The 17,841-nt window shown below is 34.1% G+C and overlaps 1 long non-coding RNA gene across 1 annotated transcript; it reads left to right on the top strand.

The window, feature by feature from the left end:
* The first annotated feature begins 564 nt into the window (after window positions 1-564).
* LOC142611119 (uncharacterized) lies at window positions 565-1,398 on the top strand. Its single transcript, XR_012839952.1, has 2 exons — window positions 565-865; window positions 1,034-1,398. It is a non-coding gene; the product is annotated as an uncharacterized LOC142611119 (long non-coding RNA).
* The last annotated feature ends 16,443 nt before the right edge of the window (window positions 1,399-17,841 follow it).

Raw genomic sequence — 17,841 nt, 5'->3', positions numbered from 1 at the left:
GTGAGAGATAAGACTTAATAAGATATTATGGATAAAAATTGTACAATAAAAGTTGGGAAATCTCTATCTATCACTTATTAATCTGATAAATGTCATACATCAAACTGACCAAAAATTGAGCGAAGTCACAGAGTTTAAACCCACGCAGTCATGCCATTTGCCAAATATCAACAGCGGGGTAGTTACTGGTTTCCCTGAATTTCAAAGGCAGTGGATAAGACCTTATTTAAAAATATCAAAGAGTTTGGGTCGTCTTCTCTCTATTATTGTTATTTTTCTTCTTCTTTCCTTTAATAGTTTTATTATTTTCAACTTTTAAGTCCAAAAATAACCAATAAGGAACTAATTTTCTTTTTTCATCTAGAAGATGTTATCATAGCTTTCATCTCAATATATTCAATGATTAAATGCCATGTGTGCCAATGAATATTGATGTTTACAATGGTCCTATTTAAGAGAAACGGTCATGGTTTTCTTGTACAGCCCTTCTTTCCTCGTTTTTGATTTTTTTAACATTACATTGCACCAACCGCTAACAACAACTTCTTTCTTCATCTTGGCCTAGAATGTTTTCTTTAGACCCTTTATTTCTTTTGTCTACTTCTGTGTTCTTGTCCATGGATGTTCCAAATGGTCATCATATTTGATCCAAAATAAAGTCTGATATTTTGAGAGACAAACACAGAGAAGGAGAGAGAAATGTCGAATTCTATGGGAGTTGGATTCATGGCAGTCTTTGCGGTCTCAGGAAGTGTAGTTCTTCTTGTTCATCAACTCCATAAGCGCCTCCTTTCGGATTTCATGAAAAAGGTTGAATCTGAATATGGTACCATCCTGTACTCCCATGGTAAAAACAAGATAAAGGGTATGTTTTTCTTTCACTTTTACCACTTTTTTTTATGCTAATTGTGTACTTCAATTTCTAGTTTTTTTTAATCCAAAAAATAAAATTTTCCTTTCTGTAAAATAAATTTTTTTTATAGAATTTGATTTACTTATAAGTTTTGATTTTGATTTTTTTGGGGGAGGGTAGGATCTGAGAAATGTCAATCAAAGAAGAAGGTCCGATTTGCAGATGATGTTGAAGAACCATCATCGAATAATGAGGAATATCGCAAAAGGAAGTTGCTAAAGTATAAACAGGTTTTGGCAATGAAGTATGTACAAGGCTCTAGTTAGAGCACACCATTCCAGCCAACAGGAGAGCTCTATGAATAGGGATAGTTGAAAATAAGACCCCCTAAGTGTAGTTTTTTTGTTTATTGTAGGGGGTAGTGTTTAATATTTTATTTTTATCTAGTGGTTTTTAATCTTCTGTATATGATAGATAGGTGTGCAGAGGTGTTGTAAGTTTCAGAAATTCCAATAAAGGGCTCTTTTATTATTTGCGGCAATGTAAACATGGGGGTGACTGTAGGCGATTGAAAATTGATAGGATTTTTTTTTTTTTGAGAGTCGAAAATTGATAGGAATTGGAAGATCAGTTGACCAAACTTTGAGAATGATATATGATCCCAGAAAAATGAATTGGCATAATGCGGAATTACTTGTTCTCCAAGTGATAATCCTCCGTTTTTGGAGAACAAGTACCAAAAGGTTTTTTGTTTTTGGAGAACAAGTGCCAAAAGGGTTTTTTTTTTTTTTTTTAATGAACGTTTGTATGTAACATATGGTTCATTCAATAAAGCTTCTCAATATATATATATATATATATATATATATATATATATATATATATATGTGTGTGTGTGTGTGTGTGTGTATATAAAGAGGATTTAGAAAGTTAGTTATTGTTTTTTTTTCCTGTCAAAAATACCCCTAAATTAACTAATCAACAATTTAAAAATGGAGTTAAAATAGTAAATAGGCAAAAGAAAGTTAGTTATTATTATTTTTATGTAAAAAACACCCCTACCTAAAACTTAAAAATGGGGTTAAAATAGTAAATTGACAAAAATAATAAATTCCTATTTCTACTCAATAGCTTAAAAAACTCCCCACGTATTTATCTTCTCCACATTTTCTGAATAGAATTTCTCATAAAAAAGAAACGTGTAGAATAAAAGAAAATAACTTCCCACTACTCACATTCAAAAGAAAATAACTACCCCTCCAATACAATAAGGAAAAACTATCCCACATTAAAAAAAAAAAAAAAAAAAAGTGTCAGACTAAACTATCCCATGTTTCTTTTTTAAACTATTATATTATCATTTTTTTTTTGGATTTATTACATTATCAATTTCTTTTTATAATTATTACATCATCAATTGGATTTAGATAAATACGCAAAAGCTTCTAATTGAAAAATGAATCTTATTCTCTTTGAAAAAAAAATCCAATCTATTTTTTCAAATTGTGATGAAAAAAAATTATAATACTAAATCAAAAAAAAAAACCTCATTGCACGCGTTTCGCGCGTGTGATGAGGCTAGTATATATATATATTCACTTGTCTTGAAAAATGTCTTCATTTTCAGACCTTAGTTATATGAAAAAAATTTAGCTCAAACATGTTTGGAGCTTAGGCTCCAACCACCAATTAGAAGATGATATGTGTCTCTTCATATGTAATACACATAACTCATTGGGTTGGTTGAATTAAATGAGTCATGTGCATTACATATAACAACCATTAATGTTATCTTTCTATTGGTGGTTGGAGCTAAATTTTGTTTTTTTATATTTCTATTTCTTATTTCCACCCAAAAATTCTTCAAAATTTACATTCAAGTAAATTGGAGCCTTTGTTTTGCAGTGATTTAATCATTTTAAATTTGGTAAGTCATGGATATGAATTGAGATTGTTGGAAGCAGAACCACTAACCAAGTATAGTAGATAACTACAACGGCCTATTGCATGCTAATCCCCAACTTCAAAGGAAATCCATAAGCATTGTTTTCTGGCTAAAGTTTGTGACCTGGATTGTAGTTGTCATTGCCACATTTTTTGCAAATCATGTGAACTTGGCATTGTACTTGGACAGGAGTAATATGCTAAATGCCATTCAAGTTTCATCAGTATTGTAAAACTGATATTCAGCAAAAAAAAAAAAAAAAAAAGTATTGTAAAACTGATGACCCCTTTATAGTGTTTCGGATGGATAATATATATTTTATTTTATTTTTTAAATCTCATTTTTTGCAATTGGTTATATTGTTGGTGTTTATTAAGATTTATTTGTAAAAGCATAATGAAAAGGACAAAGTTTAGTTACAAAATTGGTGGTAGCTTTAGGGTACAAACTCACTCAATAAAATAAATATTATTATATATTTTGAAAATCTAACCGTTGAATTGTATGTTTTTTACGCTTTTAATACATATGTCAAATTTTATATCAATCGGATATTATTTACTACATAATCTATAAACTTATATTTTATGCATAATTTTAAATTATAAAAACTTGCAATTTAAAAATTTATTGATGACATAGCTATTGATCTTTAATTGTCTTGATCTTTAATTTTCTTGAAATTTTGCAAACTTGGAGGATATAAGAAGAAGATGTAATCCAATGGTGGATTTGTTAAAATTCAACTCCAATAAAAAAATATTGAGTGAGTTTGTAGACTAAGACTACAACCGATTTTGTAGCTAAACTTTATCATAATGAAAATTATGTGTACATAGCATTTCTCTTATTAAAAATAGAAGGGATACTAGGAATACTAAAATTTTACTTTAATATAAGCCTTACAAATTGATTTCCCCCAATCATAAAAAAGAAATTAAAATATTTATTTATTATTTTGTTTTAAGTGGCATCAATTATATTCTTACCATATTAGTTTTTATGCTCTATTAAAATTTGTAATAATTTTAGCATTTCTCAAGAAAAAAAAAAGGTCACCACGAGTAAATCTGACATGATTTTATGATATAGGTGTTTTACCATTTAAGAAAAAAAAAAAAGAAAAAAGAAAAAGAAGAAGATAGCAATTACTAAATTCTAAAAAAAAATTTCTCTCATCTAGGGCGAGCCTTTTCTCTCATTCTTGTATGAGTTTTGTCTCTGCCGTCTCCCTTGGGTGCTGGTGTTTTTCTTATGTCTCTACCATCTCCACTCCTTACCCATCTACTCTTCATCATCATGGATACATACTTCAATGAAAGACTTCAAAAAATAAAGTTGATAGAAAGCAATGGTCGGGATATCACAGTAAACCCCACCCTTCGACCCAAACCCTTAGGAGTGTGGATTACTCACTCACCCTCGTTGGTCGATTCCTTACAGCGAAACTGATAAACCATCGCACCGTTAAAAATCTTATGTGAATTGTTTGGAAGTTGAGCAATGACCTTAGGATTGTCGACGGTGAAGAGGGGTTGTACTTATTCAAATTTAAGTTTGAAAGCCAACTCCGCTGGGTGCAAGATAGTGGCTTGTGGAGTTTCGACGACCAACATCTTGTGTTGTAATGATGGGAGAAGGGTATGGCAAGTCATTCCATCATGTTCACTCACGCACCTTTCTGGATCCAAATATGGGGCCTATCGTTTGATCTCATGACTGAAGATGCTACTAGAGATATCGGGGGTAAGCTTGGGATAGTGATCGATGCTACCAAAGCTTTGGAGTCGGACCAAGTTCGCTTCTTATGGGTTCATGTTGAACTTCCTCTGGACAAACCTCTCTATCGTGGTGGACTAGTGGTGGTGACCCTAAAGGGAAAACGGTTGATGGTGGCCTTCAAATATGAACGCTTAGTGGGAGCTAGTATGTCCTAACCTAGGGCACCATTATGGGACCCCCAGTTGACGTTGGCACTAACAACCACACAACAACCACACATGGAAAGAATCTAGGTAGTAATCCTAAGGCCCCACATGGATAGTTTGTCCCCCCTGTATAGAAAAATTTCCCCCCAATTAACGATTCATTCCTCAAACACCAAAGCAACTGACATAACAAAGGCCAATATGGATTGTCTCCATGGAATGGACACCTCAGAAGTTCTGGTAAACATGCAGAATAATGAGACGACTAGTGGAATGGGATGCCCATGTGACTCCCAACTCATGAAAAACGTGGGTGGGACCACCCAAACCAAACGAAAGAAAAAAGATAGAACTTAGGGTATTAAGAATAATGAAGCACTACCTAAGACTGCTTTGGGGCAAAAATGAGACTACCATTCCACTGTTGAAGTTGGCCATTTTTCGAACGATGAAAATTCAAAATGACACAAACCTATGGAAGTGTTGGGCTTCAATCATGCATAAACGGCGGAGACTACTATTCAGCCCTGCCGAGCACAATGATCATCTTAAGCTGGAGCTACCGAGGGCTTAGGAATCGTCGTGTAGTTCAAGTACTCACTAACCTAGTAAGACAAAAAGGACTCACTATTTTGTTTCTTATGGATACAAAATTAAGTTTACAAGAAATGCAAACTATATGTACTGAGTTGAACTTTTATGGGATGGAGGCAGTCCCTATTATGGGACGGAGTGGAGGATTGGCTCTTTGGTGGATGAATGATATTGTGGTGCACACTCAAACCGTTTCTCCTAACCATATTGATACATTTGTGACTGATGCTTTGCAGGGTACATAGAGATTCACTGATGAGTATGGACTTTTGGAGGATCAATGGAAAGCTAAGACTTGGACATTATTGAGACACTTACAGTGCCGAGCAACCCTACTGTGGATTTGCATTGGCATTTTCAACGATATCCTGTCCTCTGATGAAAAGAATGGACACCTTCCTAAACCGCTTATGCTAATGCAAAACTTTTGAAGTGCCCTTCTCCACTACAACCTTGTGGATATGGGCAATAGTGGTAAAAGTTTTACATGGCGAAATGGAAGATGGGGGGATGAGTTTGTAAAGGAGAGACTAGACAACACTTGTGCTATAGTTGAATGGAGAGAGATGTTTCTAGCGACAAAGATCACCCATTTATGTGTATCCTATTCTGACCATGACCTTATTATGCTAGAAACTCAACCCACAGAAACATGGCGAACTCAGAAAAAGAAGATACAGCGCTTTGAAGGGAAACGAGTTTCTCATGCAGAGTGTGAAAATCAAATTAGGCAATCATGGAATCACGACCAGCCATATGGGAGCCTTATGTATTAATTATTAGAGAAAATTAGATGTTGCCGTCTGAATCTTTTTTATGGAGCCGAAGCACTTTTAGAAACACAAATATCCGCTTGAAAGCTAAGCAACAAGAATTAATGGAGCTTACTAATGGAGATTATGGGGAAAACTTGGAAAGGATTTATGAAACCATGAGGAATTTTTTTTGGAGACAAAGATCATGGTCTATATGGCTCCTGATAGGTGATAAAAATACTAAATTCTTTCACCAAAGGGCAAGCCAACGGAGAAGAAAAAATAACATAGAATGGATTCATGATGATCATGGAGTGTGGCAAACTGATGAGAGAAGGATTGTAACGGTTGTAGAAAATTATTACAAGAATTTGTTCACCACCTCAAACCAGACATGCATGGACGAGGTTTTGAGTTCGGTTGATTATGTGGTAACTGATAGTATTAATCAAAAGCTGACCCACCCTTATACTCCAGAAGAAGTTAGGGTGGCCTTATTTTAGATGCACTCTCTAAAGCTCTAGGATCGGATGACATGTCCCCTTTCTTCTTCTAGAAGTACTGGCATATTGTTGGATCTGATGTTATAGCTGTTGTAATTTTAGTTCTACACTTGGGTAAGTGTCTCCCAAAGATGAATTTTACACAAATCGTATTAATCCCAAAGAAGAATAAACCCTAGTATAAAACTGAGTAATGTCTAATAAGCTCGAGCAATGTTGTCTCATGGATTGTATCTAAGGTCTTAGCAAATTGCTTGAAATTTGTTCTCTCCAATACTATTTCAAATTCCCAGAGTGCTTTTGTGCCGGAAAGACTCATTATAGATAACACTACTGTCGCATACAAGATGCTCCATAAAATGAGAAACAAAAGAAGAGGGAGGATTGTTCATATGGAGGTGAAATTGGATATTAGTAAAGCATATGACAAAGTGGAATGAGCCTTCCTTAGGAGAATAATGCTCAAGATAAATCTATCTAAGCAGTGGGTTGACTTAGCTATGAAAACTGTCCAAACAACTTCTTACTCGGTGCTTATTAATGGTGAACCAAAGGGTTTCATTAAGCCGTCACATAGAATTAGACAAGGTGACATTTTTCCCCCTTACCTTTCTCTCTTATGTGTTGAAGGTTTATCCAAATTATTGAAACAGTCAACAAAGGCAAGTAAAACACAAGGAATCCTATTTTGTAGAGGGGGAATCTGTATTTCACAATTGCTTTTTGCTAATGATAGACTTTTCTTCTACGAGGCAACCCACACTAAATGCCAAAATCTCCTCCACCTCCTTTCACAATATGAAGAAGCTTCAGGCCAAGCCATCAATTGACAAGAAACGACCTTGTTCTTTAGGCGAAACACCAGCCATGACATTAAGGAGGGGATTCGGTCCTTGTTGGGGGCACAAATAATGATGGATTATAGGCGATATTAGGGCTTCCTATGGTTGGTGGAAAGTCTAAGGTGGGTACTTTTAAAAAATTACAAGAGTGGATTCCTAAGTAGGTGATGGGATGGAAAGAAAAACAAATTTCCAAGGCTGGAAGAGAAATCTTGATTAAAAAATTGTAGCCCAAGCAATATCGACCTACTCTATGACTATTTTTAAGATTTTAAAGGCAATATGTGATGGGATTAACTTGGTTTTAGCTAAATACCGGTGGGGTAGACATGTAACGAGAGACAAATTCATTGGATAAACTGGGGAAAACTATGCTCTCTCAAAAATAAAGGTGGCATGGGCTTTGGAAACCTTAATACTTTTAACTTGGCCATGTTGGCTAAGCAGGCTTGGCAACTTATCCAGGGTACCCAATCATTGTTCTACCATATCTATAAAGCAAAATATTTTCCGAGGTGCTCTTTTATGGACACTGAATTAGGATCCAACCCGCCCTTTGTTCGGCGGAATTTTGTTCAAGCTAGGGAGCTCATCATGGAAGGCTCGACATGGTAGATAGGTGATGGAGAGACTGTGAGTGTAGCCAGCCATAAATGGCTCCCCTCCCCCTATTTTCAAACCTAGAGCTGATTAATCCTTAAAAGTACGAAGGCTTTTTGATCCAGGTACACGGCAATGGGTTAGAAATGCCATCTAGTCCATGTTCTCGGCCTCTATAAGGGATGATATTTTAGGCATCAAGTTAGGAGGAATTCGGAGTAGGGATAAGTTATGCTGGGTTGAGACTAAGAGCAAAACCTTCTTAGTCAAGTCCGCCTACTAGGTTGTGTTACGTCTTAATAGATCCCCAGGGGGCGAACACTCAATCGCCAGCCAAGATCGGAAACTATGGAAAATGCTTTGGATGTTGTGTACTCCCCTAAAGGTCTGAACCTTCATTTGGAGAGCCTGCTCCAACATCCTCCTTACCCGGGTCAACCTCCTTAACCAGAAAGTTCAAATTGATCCCCGCTACACCATTTGTGACTTGCATGATATAACAATATCCCATATACTATGGGAATGCCCATTTGTGAGGAACGTTTGGGCCCTAGTTAGAGGTAAGCTTCAAAAGAGTAATGCTCTTCAAACTTCTACATTCTAGCTCGTCACATGGTTGATCGGCTGAACTAAAAAGAGTTGGAAATATGGGCAATGACATCTTGGTCACTATGGAATGCTAGAAACACTTTTCACTTCGAAAAGTAATATACCCACCCTAAGGCAATTCTTTGAGGAGCCACATCTTTACTAGATGAATACTAGCGGCTCTCTCTAAGCCTCTCCCACTGATGAACACTTTTATGTGTTTATTCCCATTTGTTTGCTTTTGTATTTTTATACTTTCTGTTATTTTTTTCTTTTTATGTCCCCCTGGGATTTTGCTAGTCATTGTGTTTGGCTGCTTTTCTTCAGCATATCCTTTGGGTTCTGTCATGTACTTTGTACGTGCAAGTTAGATTATCAAAACTATGTAAGAGAATAGGTGATGTGTCTAATAGTACATTTAAGTAAAAAAGCTTAAGAACAATGAAAATAAGAACTTTAACACTTTAATATTGAGAGAAATGGAAAGCATAACATGGAAAGTAAATAAGATATGAGAAAATACGTGGAAAATCCTTTAGAAGGGATGAAAAACCATGTATGAGCAAGGTAAGAATGTCCCTCACTCTTTAGAACTCTCTATTATGTGAAAATCAAAAGTCTTTGTACAGTGGTGATGTTCTCCTTAAAGAAAGCCTTTTTTTTTTTTTTCTCTACTTCACTTTCCTACCCAAACTTTCTGCTCTTTCTCTTGTTTTCTCTAGGTCCTTGTCTTAATTGCTCAACAACATGTTCCTCTTATAGTATGAGGAATGTTGTGAGGTACATTAAGACAGCTATCAAACCTTATTCGCCCATTTCAAGCCCTATTATAGCTATTGTACTATATTATGGTTGGAGGAGAGAGAAAACACGCAAATGTCAAGGTAGTGGAATGAAGGGTGGCTCTACTACTATGTGGGAAGAAAGCCATAAGTAAGGAAAAGGACATCAGGGAAGCTAGGAGTGATGCACGTGTCCTCAACAATGATCCAGCACAAAATCAGCCAATAAGGGGATTCTATAACATCTAACCATATGAGGTCACTATCTCCCTTTTGTGTAAGTGTTGGGTGTCTATGTCAGGTGCAAATCTCACTCTTCCCCAAGGGGGTCACGCTGTTGGCACGAACCAAAGATCCTTTTCTTCAGCCAACGTTTCCCTTCCTTCCGTCACAGCTAGCCCATATGTAGGGTCTGGATCTAGCCACGTCAGCACTCTCACATGTCTTGGCTGGTGTAATGTACATGCTTCGTTTCCTCTATTAATATACTTCTATCACATTTTAGTAAAAAAAAAAAAAATCAATTACTAAATTCTCTCTTTAATATCTAGCAACTATAGCAACACAAGAATCAAACTTGCATCATAGTTTAGCTTCAGTTGCTATTTGCATAGGCTTCTTCCGTTGTTCCCATCTTCTAGAGTGAGTGCTGGCTAGAGTTGATCTCTTTGACTTTTTGTGCTCTAGAAAGATCTTGTTTAAACTCTTAGCCACCTCTTCATAGAAAAGTAGTTGACTCTCATGGAGGGCTAAGTTTATGGCCTTTAATACAATATCTAATAGACTAATACCATAGCTCCTAACAACAAGAATTTAGCCTTTTGGTCTTCTTCCAGCAGCGCAAAATTGGGAGGGTATGAAATAATTTTAACATTTTTTCTTCTAAAATTAATTTACATCCCATCTAATTGAATGTTCATTAAGTTCCAACTTATAGAGCTAAGTCATAATGTAGTAGCATGTAGAGAGTTGATTCTTCATTCTTGAGTACCATTGCAGAATCTAGGTGCCTTTTTTGTGTTGTCTGTGGACTTGGGCTGAGATTGATTAGATCTGAGGGAGTTGGGCCTAGTTCTCTCCACAGAATGGGCTTTGTGAACTAGTTTGTGCATAAAACAACATACTCCAAAACACTAAAGAACAATATATAAATAGCCCAATGATTTTTAGCTCAAATACTGTTAGCCCACATATTCAGAACAAACAAAATACTTGTAGGTATATGGATACATATAATATACGCATAAGTACTTATGATATGCACTTTGCAGAAAATGGGCTAAGAAGATCTCAACCCTAACCCACATAGTCTTACTATATATGGTGGGCACAAAACAATGAGCTTTGAGATTGAATCTAAATAGCTATTTTAAGAAGTTTATAAAAGGTATGGCTCTTTGGGGAAAGGGAAAGATACCATAGTAGTGCATACTAATTACATACTATTTTCTACTCTAGATATTGTTTGTTTTCTTAGATGCCACTCTCTACTTTCTTCTCTTTCTCCTTTCTTTCCTAAAAGGGTTGCCTCAATTTTTGTGCTACATATTCATGGGTGTTGTTTGTCTCTTTATACCCAAACTTAGGTGAGTGTTTTCCCATATTTACCCTTCTTCTCACCAAGCCTCTAATCTACTATGGACAATCAACTCCTCAACTTGTTCTCTCTCTATTGTCTACTGCCCTCTTTGGGTCACCCAACTAAGGGAGTCTTAGTTTTTTCATCACAATATAAAATTCCCTTATTTTTGGCAATACTCTTAAGCATGCACCACTTGATTTCCACCAGCTACTCCCATTTATGGAATAGATATTTTCCTAGTAAAGAATCTCCAAAAAAGGGTCTTGAAAAATAACAAATTGAGGCATTTTCCCCCCTCCACCAAACTACAACTCTTGAGCTTCAACATCGCGTGGGTCCTATTCCTTTGCATGGTTGAGATGTAGAAGGGTAGGGCCTAGGCCTTACCTTGCATTCCTTGGATTTTTGGTCCTATTTTGCTTCATGCGTTTTTTTTTTGTTCTTCATATTCTCCTTTCTTTCTCTTTCTTCATCCTTTTCGTTTAATTTGTTGTGTCTCTCTAAAGGTAAGAGGTTGCACATATCCTTTTATACGAAATGATTTGGGCCTTTATGGGCCAAATATTCATAACTTGATCAATAGGGTCTTGAGCCTAATTTATTTCATCTTGCCGAGGTCATTCTATAGCAGACTTGTTTTGACTTTTGAGCTTTTTTTATTTTTTATTTTTTTTTCATTTCTCATGGTATTTGGGCTATGCTAGGCCCAGATTTACTATTCTTGAAAGATGCCTCTCATAGAGGTCATCTCTTGACTTCATTCCCCATTTAAGGGATGGTGGACCATCCTTGAGTTACACTTATTATCCTGTTTTATTCTGTCGTAGATGGTTTTCTCTTATATTTCTCTTTTAGCCTAAGTGTAAGTTTAGGCTTTTATTTCCTCTTGTTTTGGGCTCTTGGGCTTGGCCCATTAATCTTTTATACTTCTAGCTCTCTTGTTTGGCCTTTGGGACTTGTTTTGCTTGGCTTTTGGTAGGGCTAATTACTTTTGTTAGGGCTAATTACTCTTTCAAGTCAAGGTGATCACAAGACTAACCTAACTTACCAAAAAAAAAAATTATACTTGCAAAAAAAATTATAACATAATTATATTTAAATTAGCGTGTTTTGTCTACACTAAAATGAATGTTGACCACCATAAGTTGATAATCTCAAGAATTTGGATTCAATAAAAATAAAAATAATGATAGGGACATAATAAAATTTTTGTATGCTAATGTAGGAATTGTTGTGAAATTTTTTTGTGTCTCTAGCATTGCTCACCCCCCCCCCCCCCCACAAACATAATCCTTCACTCCTCAAACAAAAACATAAATACAAGTTCAAATAACAATAAAAATGAGTTCAAATAACATTAAAAAATAGCCAAAAACAACAAGATTGGACCAAACAACAACAAATTAAAAAATATTCAACAAAAGCTCATTAAAAAAAAACTCTAATCATTCAGATTTGTATCTTGTTCAACATTCCATAAAAATAAATAAATAAATTCTAATATCATGTTACTAAAAAAATCTATCAAGAGAGAGATTGTGAGAGATTGTGGCCGTGAGTTCTCTTCAGTGATAGCAGGAGCTCTACTCCTCAATGGCTTGGCTAGCAATCACTACACCATGTATTATTTATTGCTCTCTCTCTCTCTCTCTCTCTCTCTCTCTCTCTCTCTCTCTCTCTCTCTCTCTCTCTCTCTCTCTCTCTCTCCATTTTTGCCTTTTAATTTTGTTTGTAAAAGGAAACTATAAAGCTTTATGTTTTTGCATTTTTTTGTGATGTTTTTTTTTTTTTTATACAAAATAAAATTTTTACTCTAGTCTAATCTAAGTATATATGTGTGTGAAGCTCATTCTTGGAGACTTGAACCCTGACTCTTGCCCCCTACATCCCACAAACACTTATACTTGTGGAGTGACTATCGCAGCAAGGGTGTGCGGTGATTATGATGATAAAATATTCAAAATTTTGTATAATTTAAGTTTCTTAATTACGGCCTTAGAAAAAATTTCTAAAACTGCCAGTGCTTTTGGGCTTTCTTGTCAGGTCATAAATATGTGAAAAAATGGGTATCAACACGGTGAACACCCTGCATTCTTAGTATCCAAAAACCTGATCAAGTTATCCTTTGTTGGGAGGATATTTGCTATAGTTCACCAAAGAAGCATCTTGAGTCTTTCGAGTAACTGTCTTCTATATATTGCCTCCTTAAATCACAATTTGTGTTCTTAGACTCAGCATCTGCTGCCACCATATACTCTCTAAAATATCTTTTTAAAAGTTGTTTTCCAAAAGATTTTTCCAAATTGTTTCCAAACAGTATTTTTTAAAAATGTTTTCAATGATGGGTTTCAAAATTTGTTTTAAAGATGAATTTTCCAAGTTGTTCAAAAAATACTCTCTCAGTTGTTTTCAAATAATTCATGTGTTTTCTAAAATTACTTTCCTAGAATAGTTTCCAAGAATCATAACATTTACCTATGGATTTTTTCTTTTGAAAAAATGTTTTCTTAAAAACAAAAACCATGACATTTCCCTCACCCAACCAAGATATTGGAAATGGGGCAAGCTTTCTTAGGAGATTTATACAGAGAAATCCAACCATATTAAGATCAGACAGACTTACCGTTAATACTAATGGACCATTGCAGCACTATGGAGTTGAACAGTCAATCCTTAGTATTATTGAGCACCAACCCATTTCGTTGTCGTGGGGGAGACCGCAATGTTATATTTGTTGTGGCGAGAAGCATGAAAGTTACGGAGAGCCACACAAAGGAGGAGGCTCAAGTTGTTGCGTTATTTCTTGGCTTAAAATGGGGTGACAGGTTTCAATGTCTACTAGCTGGTAATTGAGTGCCAAAACCCAATACAGGTTCGAGATGTTACGAGTTCAGTTTCATGCCTAATGCCAACGGGACACATCCTTGAAGACGCATGAAGTTTTGCAACGCAACTGAGCTCAGTAGGAGAACTTATTTACTCATTTGGGAGGAGTCCTTTCTCTCAAAACAAATGTAGGCCTTCTTAGTGACACTATGGCCAAAAAAAAAAAAAATGTAGGCCTTAGTGACACTTGTTGTGAGAGGAGGGACAAGAACATGATACATACCCTTGAAGATGCACAACACTTCGCAATGCAATAGAGCTCCATATATAAGAGAAATTATTCACTCATTTCGGAAGAGTTTTCTCTTCTCACAACAAGATTAGACTCATACTTATTGTGAGAGGAGGAACAAAGGAGGATTCCTCTCGAATTAGTGAATAATTTCAGGCTCAAATAGAAGGCAGGACAACTAATGGTGAGATGAAAGAGACTTTTGGTAAATTTGCAAGGTTAGTGTGTATTTGAGTGGCTATTATTGTATTTGGTCCACATTAGTGATGTACAATTTTATATAAATTTGTATAATATATACTAATAAAAGTTCTATAATTTATTTTATTTCTAAAAAAATTAAGTAACTGTTTACAATCACAATATTAATAGATTGGATCTTTGTGTTATTAATAAATAAATTAAATATAAATATATAATAATTAATTTTTAATATAAGCTTAATAAGAAATATTAGATCTCCTAACGTAAATATACGTTACATAGCTTGCATAAATCAAATAATACACTATAATATATCTATTGCAATCAATATGATGACTAAAAAATCTCATCAAAAAAAAAAAATGATGTTAATTTGTTTCTACATATGTGTGTGATGACTAATGTAACTAGTTTGGACTTTGGAGGGCAGCCAAAAAAGGATTAAACTAGTTGGAGGAGTGCCCGTCATAGTCATTGATGTTGAGGTGACGATTCATCACGGGTCATTCCAATAATATCACAATTTGAAAAGTATTAGTATTATGAGTCACTACTCGCTAGTTTTATTCATATTTCTTTTGTTACGTTAGATATTTCTCGAACTGTCTTCAAAGCTTTTACTAAATTCAGTGGATAAGCTCCACATTATGAGAGTACTAGTCAGCACTGGCAGGGACGGAGTTAGAAAATCTTTTTTGGGGTGACTTCTAATACTAAAATGAAATTGTATGGAAATCAAATTATATTTTGTGAAAGATTACCAAACTAAAATTTTTGGAAATTTTTTAATTCAATTTCTTTTTAAGATCTTTTAATATAATGAGTTTTTTTTGTACAGGTAATATCTTTCGTATAAAATTGAATAAATTATAATATTGAGTAACACCCCCCTTAATGCGATGTATGTGATACTTCATAGCATTTAAAATTAGAGTTACTAATCACAAAAAAACAAAGTGAAAAAATTAATTTATTAGATTATTAAATTTTATCAATCACACATCCATTTTTACATCAATTTGTTAATAACTTTTTGATAAATTTTTTAATAAGTTTATCATTTTTCTAAAAACATAAGGCAATATAAACAACACTATTATTATGTATTATACTGCATTCCCAAGAAATTTTGACCATGATGAGAATTGAGAAGTTTTAAACTTTGAAATTAAAAGGGCCCCTCAAAAAAAATAAATAAATAAAAGGGGATTAAAAAAATAAGAAAAGAGAAATTTCTAGAACATTCTCTTCCTTCTCCCTTCTCTGATGAAGCCCGCAAATCAGACCTCAGAATCATCTTAAGTCTCAACAATTGTAAACCACATCATGTCCTCATCCAAGAAGGTTCTAGGCTTTAAGTTTTGCTTCTTTTTTTTTTTTTTTTGGGTTAAGAAATAATATGTTCATAACATTTTTACAACAAATCTTAAGTGGTTGGTTGATATTGTTGAGGCAAAAAAGTAATCTTAGTGTTAAGTTCAAATTTGAATCAATAACAATTAACCATCTATGATTTGTTGTGAAAATATTATAAAAATATTGTGAATGTAGCACCTCTTTTTTTATTTAGTTTTTCCTATACTTGCGGAAAAGCCAAAGCCTTCTTTTGTAAGTAACTCTTATTGCAAAAAAGCCTTGGAAATATTTTCTAATGGAGATGCTACGTCCACAACAATAACAAGCAGTAACAATCTGCTATTTAAGATTTATTGTAAAAATGTTGTGAAAATATTGTAAACATATCATTTCTCATTTTCTAATCTTTTGAGAGAGTTTCAACTTATGGCGTCCGCTCTTGATGATAGCTTTTTGTCATCAGACCTAAACACCAATCAGTTTTTAGTGTAGGTGGAAATTGAACCACAAATCTATTATTCCATAAGAGATCTTACCAGTTGAGTTAACTGGAACCCACAAAAATATTTTCTAATCTAAGTTCTCAAATCCTAATCAAAATTGAATCCTCAAAAAAAAAAAAAAAAATCCTAAAATTGAGGGGCCAGTGAGTAATATTTTGATTTAATTCTAACTGAAAAATTCAAAAGAGGGACCATGCCACCATGGCCATCACGGACCCTTCCATAACTCCGTCCCTAAGTACTTATTATAATACATGAAAAAGTTTTTAATATTATTATTTTCTTATATTTTCTTTTTAACGAAATATGAAAATTAATAACAATAATAATTATTAATAAACATTTATTTTGGATTATAATCAACTGACACCACCTGCTATTCAGTGTTCAATATTCCATTTTTATTGTTGCAATTATCTAATTAGTCTCTCTCATTATCGGTGGCGGCACCACGTTAAGGCAGGGTGTTTCCAAGAACACCTTTACCTGAAAAAAAAATTATATATAATAATTAAAAAAAAATTATTTGTTTACCCTTAAAAAAAATTGGGAACACCCTTAACCAAAATTAGGACCACACTCAACCAAAAATGGATTTTGGGTCCAAACAAAAACTCTTGATTTCCCTTACAAAATAATGAAAATATAAACCTATAATCCAAACAAAGCAGATATAGATCAGTAATGGAGGTAAGGAGACGTTGTGCTGGCTAGAGGCAGCTTGAGAAAAGAGCATGGAGGTGCTATTAGGGATGAACGATGCTTGTTGAAAGAAGCATGGTGGCGGCGTAATATGATGCTTGAGGAGAACATTGAGAGAGAAGAAAAGCTGTGACTACGAAATATGGAAGAAGAAAGAAAAGAGGAAAGTATTTCTGAAGAAAAATCTAGAAGAGATAGGATAGAGATAAGATGCACGTGTGAAGGAGAAAAAAAAGGGACTGACGGAGAAAACAAAGGAAAAGGGAGAAAAATCTAGAAGAGATAGGATAGAGATAAGATGCACGTGTGAAGGAGAGAAAAAAGGCACTGACAGAGAAAACAAAGGAAATGAGAAAAAAAATAAAAAAATGATATGTTCACAATATTTTTACAACAAATTTTAAGTGACAGGTTATTATTGGTGTTATTGTTGGGGAAAAAAAGTAATTTTTGTGTTAGGTTCAAATTTGAACCAATAACAACTAACTACCTGTGATTTGTTGTGATAATATTGTGGACGTAGCATTTTTCAAGAAGTTATTAAAAATAAAATAAAATTAAAGGGTGGGCGTTGGTTTATGGTTTGGGTTATCACATGGGTATAGTTTAGAGCTTGGGTTTATTACTTGATTGGCCCACTCAACTTTTAATTACATTATACATATTAATTATACACATAACAAATTATAGAAGACAATTAATAAACAAATTAAACAACTAAATTATGTTAGGCTAAATAATAATGAAATAATACATTATAAAAGACAAACAAATTAAATTATGTTAGGCTAAAAAATAATTAATAATTTTTTAATTAAATGAAACAACGATATAACAAATTATAGTTTATAAAAGACAAACAAATTAATGAAACTAAATAACAATAATTAATAATTTTATTAATATTTCAAATAAACTTATAGTTTATTTTTTATTCTTTTGCTAAAATTATGGATAAATATTTGATAAGAAAACCATGTGAAGGC

Source organism: Castanea sativa, chromosome 9, assembly GCF_040712315.1.
Source record: "Castanea sativa cultivar Marrone di Chiusa Pesio chromosome 9, ASM4071231v1".
Lineage (NCBI taxonomy): Eukaryota > Viridiplantae > Streptophyta > Magnoliopsida > Fagales > Fagaceae > Castanea > Castanea sativa.
Note: the sequence above shows the minus strand (reverse complement) of the source record. Positions and strands in the feature narration are given on the sequence as shown.